The sequence below is a fragment of the Chrysochloris asiatica genome, unplaced genomic scaffold (genome assembly GCF_000296735.1).
Source record: "Chrysochloris asiatica unplaced genomic scaffold, ChrAsi1.0 scaffold00140, whole genome shotgun sequence".
NCBI lineage: Eukaryota > Metazoa > Chordata > Mammalia > Afrosoricida > Chrysochloridae > Chrysochloris > Chrysochloris asiatica.
The window spans coordinates 4,924,868-4,929,384 of record NW_006408658.1 but is presented as its reverse complement, the minus strand read 5'-3'; the positions used below and the strand labels follow the sequence as shown (position 1 = coordinate 4,929,384).

Below are 4,517 nucleotides of genomic sequence, written 5' to 3'. Positions count from 1 at the left end.
CTCTCTCTCTCTCTCTCTCTCTCTCTCTCTCTTATATATATATCACCATCATCACTAACAAGGTTGCTTCTGTGATTGGTATTGCTATATTATTGAGATCATTTATTACTACTATTCCATTTGTATTTCTCATACAGAGACTGCCCTTCTGTGGAAATCATATCATCCCTCACACCTATTGTGAACACATGGATCTTGCTCGCGTGTCTTGTGCAAGTATCAAGGTCAATATTATCTACGGCTTGGGTGCTATTTCTATCCTGGTGTTTGACATCATAGCCATTTCTGTTTCTTATTTCCAGATACTCTGTGCTGTTTTCCATCTACTTTCTCGTGAAATCCAGCTCAAGTCTCTCAGCACGTGTGGTTCATATGTTTGTGTAATTCTTGCTTTCTATACACCAGCCCCCTTTTCTTTAATGACACATTATTTTGGCCAGAATGTCACCAGCTATATCCACATACTTCTGGCCAATCTCTATGTCATAGTACTGCCTATGCTCAACCCTGTTATCTATGGAGTCAGAACCAAGCAGGTGTGAAGAAAATATTATTACAGAAATAAAGAGTGGAAAAGAATGAAACCAAAGCCATATGAGATCAGTTTCAGGGAAGCGAAATGCCTATTCATATGAACTAGGTTTAATTGTCCTTCTCATAAAGTTTATTGACATTGTCCCCTTATGTACATATTTTAATGGCATTAGAGATGTTTGAGTCAAAATCCACTCAAAGGCAATGTTTTTGTATTGTTTTGTTTTTTAAGAGAATGAAAGCAAAAGGCTTAGTATCCAATTATACTGTAAGTAAACATGCAACAAAGACTTTATGTGTTGCCATTCTCTTTCAGTCATTCATACTACTAGTTTTTTTGTTTTGTTTTGTTTATTCCAGAATTACCTCTTATATCTTTTCCTTTCTCTGTGTACCCATTGACATTATCTAATTACTTGTGACCAGCAAATGGCATTTAGACTTTTTTGCTGTAGTTTCCATGCCACACATCTGTCTCAACTCCAGTTTACTTCAGCTTTCCTGTTACATTTAATATTTTTTGCTTCTTATTTTATAGATGCATGCTTATTTCTTCATAATCTATTCTGCAGTCTAAATCTACCTATTTTGCAAGACTCATTTTCATTCTTTCTCTTTCAAATCTAGTAAATACCAGTATCACACTAATTTTCTGGCCTTTCCATCTCATTAAAAAAAAAATGTTTTCTTAAATAAGAAGTCATTCATATGTAGTGGTTTCCCATAAATACACTTGAAACCAGTTAAACGCTCACGTTTTTGTTTGTCTGAGTGCACTTATGCTTAGTTCTATTATTTACACATTAATATTGTAATAATTTTCAATAATGGTCAATACTCTTCTCTCCCAAGCCATAACAACCTTGATACTACTTTCTTTTTCATTCGGTGTCTCTCAATGTTATTCACAATAATGTCTGCAGAATGAATCAATCTAAGAAATAATTTGAGAAATCAAGTGCTTCTTAAGTTATTGTTGCTAAATGCCATTGAGTTGGTTCTGACTCAAAGCAAACCTACATAGGGTTTCGAAGGAGTGGCTGGTGAGTTTGAACCTACAGTGCCACACCAGGACTCCACTTCTTAATAGTTTTAGTATAATATAAGAAAGCTTACATTAAATATAATGCATTTGAGTCATCATTGCCTGTAAAAACACCAATAGAAATCTGGCATAGAAACAGGCCCTCCAAAAAGGATATTATAATTACGTGAGAAAATGAGTAAGAAGCTTAATTCATACAATTAAGGGGAACAGGTAAATGGAGCTCATCAGTTCATGTATGGCTCGTTGAAATAAAATTGGCAGAATCTTGTGAAAATTAATTTTAATAGTATATGATAATTGTCTTAAATATATATTTTGTTGTTGTTGTTAAGTGCCATCGAGTTGATTCCGACCCACAGCAGCGCTGTATAGGGTTTCCGAGGAGCAGCCAGTGAATTTGAACCGCTGACCTTGAGGTTCAAGCAACTTGGCAGTTCAGCGCTCATAGCCATCATATTGGCTCTGATGTCTGAGTTACAAGTAATAGAAATACCATGGTATAAATTGACTTTGTTGTTGTTGTTAAATACTGTTGAGTCGTTTCCAACTCAAAGTGATCCTGTATGGGGTTTCCAAGGAGCTGCTGGTGGGAATGAACTGCCAACCTTGTGGTTTATAGTCCAGTGTTGATCCTACAAGACCACTTATATTAATTAGAATGAACTACAACATACATAAAGTCCCTAATTTAAGGCATTGTTCTCTTATGATGGTTTCCCGGTAAGTTGATAAGAGTTAAATATAATACCATTTCAGCTTTTGTTATTGCTTTTTATTATCAGTCTCTTTATAAAGCTGATCTTTTTGTCCTTAGGGATTGACATGAGATTAATAACTTCATAAACTAAGCACTGTACATATTACCAACTAAATGATGTATAAAAACTGAAACAAAACAAAACAAAAAAATGGATGGCTGTAAATACTGTTGTACCTAACTCTAATGCTTATTAAGTGGAAACTCTGTACCAACTCAGTAAGTTCAGTGGTTGGATGAATCCAGGGATTTTTTTTCCCCTCCTGGTGGCTCATAATGAAATTTAGGTTTTAAGTTCTCTCTAGACTTTGTTGTCTATTCAGAATATTGACTGACATCACTTGGCTACATTTTATGTGAAGCTTTCTTAAGCATTAGATTTGGGTTCAATGATGCCCCTGGATGGAATGGAGAAAATCAGATTTAACATACTTATTCATTTTTCATGAGTTAATAAAGATACATCTTTGGAGATGTAGAAAACTTCCTTTCATGACCGATTGCAAAGAAGTAGATCTTATGGACACTTCTAAACACACCATTGATAAAGGGATTAGATTTACCATGAATGGTACACTAATCCCCTTAGCTGAAATTATTGTTTTGAAGTTAATACAAGAACCAACACATCAAGGATTTGAATTTCTCGAGAGATTTTCCCCTGCAGTTCAAAACTACCAGCTGCTCCGCGGGAGAAAATTGAGACTTTCTACTCCTGTAAAGATTTACAGCCTCGGAAGCCCTGTTCAGGGTTGCTATGGGTCGGAACCGACTCGACGGCACTTAACAACAACAACAACAACTATAATGCATTCATTAAATATATCAATACAAAGAACATGGTCTATGTCAGATAATCTATTTAATTTTGGAGATTCAAATGTAAATAAGCAAATGTGATATATCTTAGTTTAAAAATCTTACTTACATTTAACAGAGAATTACATGAACTTATATAATTATTGGCACTGTGTTATAAAGCACCAGACCTCAAGGTCAGTTTGAACCACAAGGTTGGTGGTTCAACACACTAACCACTCCTTGGAACCCTCTACAGGGTCACTATGAGTCAGAACCAATTTGACAGCACCCAATGACAACATGCAATTATTTGCATTATAGACATATTACTAACTGTAATTTAAAAATATTGGTGAAGTAGATGTTCAATGATATTGGATGAGTATATGATTATATGTTAATGATTATATGATTATATGTTAAATTTTCACTGTTTTATGTTGAGTGAAAAAATAATATTTCATCTTGGAGCAATTAGGAAATATTTAGCCTCAAGAGACAATTCAAATTGCTCATTACTTCTCTATATTCTTGCAAGTAATTAGACTTAATAATCCTAAAATTATCCATATTGATTAAGTTAAAGGGGTATCAGCAACACTGTAAATTGAATTGGTATTCCTGATGAGCATTTGCAATATGTTTTTACTAATTCTCTTTGAATACTCTGTTTTTGAATAACCAAGTTAAGTTTGTGCTCCTAATTTTTATTCTATTTTTAGATTGAGTTTTTGAAATGTAATAGATCTTTTTAATATATTTTAATAATAAGTGTTTTCATTGTTATATTTAATGGAAATATCATCTCTTAATCATTGGCTTGATTATTTGTACTCTTATTGGAAAGTTTGGTTGTTGTTGTTAAATGCTGTGTAGTCAGTTCAGACTCATAAAGTTGATGGGTTTGAACTGCTGACCTATGGTTAAAAGTCCATTGCTTATCCTAAAGCATCACACCAGAACTCTAAAAATCTGGTTTGCAATATTTGATGAAGTATAATTTATCAATATTTTTATTTACAAGTATGCCTTATTATGACCACTTGCTTTCTCAAAGGTCAGGAATATGACCTACTAAAACATTTTGTGCATTTTCAAATTAATCATAAATTTTAAAAGTAGAATCTTAAATAAGTTAAAATTTTAATTATAATTGTTACTTTTCCCAGCAAGTGGGGTATGATTTAGTTTTACCTCAAAGAAGGGCTAAAAACAGGGCAAAAGTAAAAGTCTTGGGTTTTGTTTGTCCATATTGTTGTTGTTGTTGTTGTCAGGTGCCATCGAGTCGGAACCGACTCATAGCGACACCATACACAGCAGAACGAAACAATGTCCAATCCTGGGCCAACCTCATTACCGCTGCCACACTTGAGTCCA

General features: G+C 34.0%; 1 pseudogene; it reads left to right on the top strand.

The window, feature by feature from the left end:
* Positions 1-542, top strand: part of LOC102822369 — a 7,879-nt pseudogene extending 7,337 nt beyond the window's left edge.
* Positions 543-4,517: the final 3,975 nt, after the last annotated feature.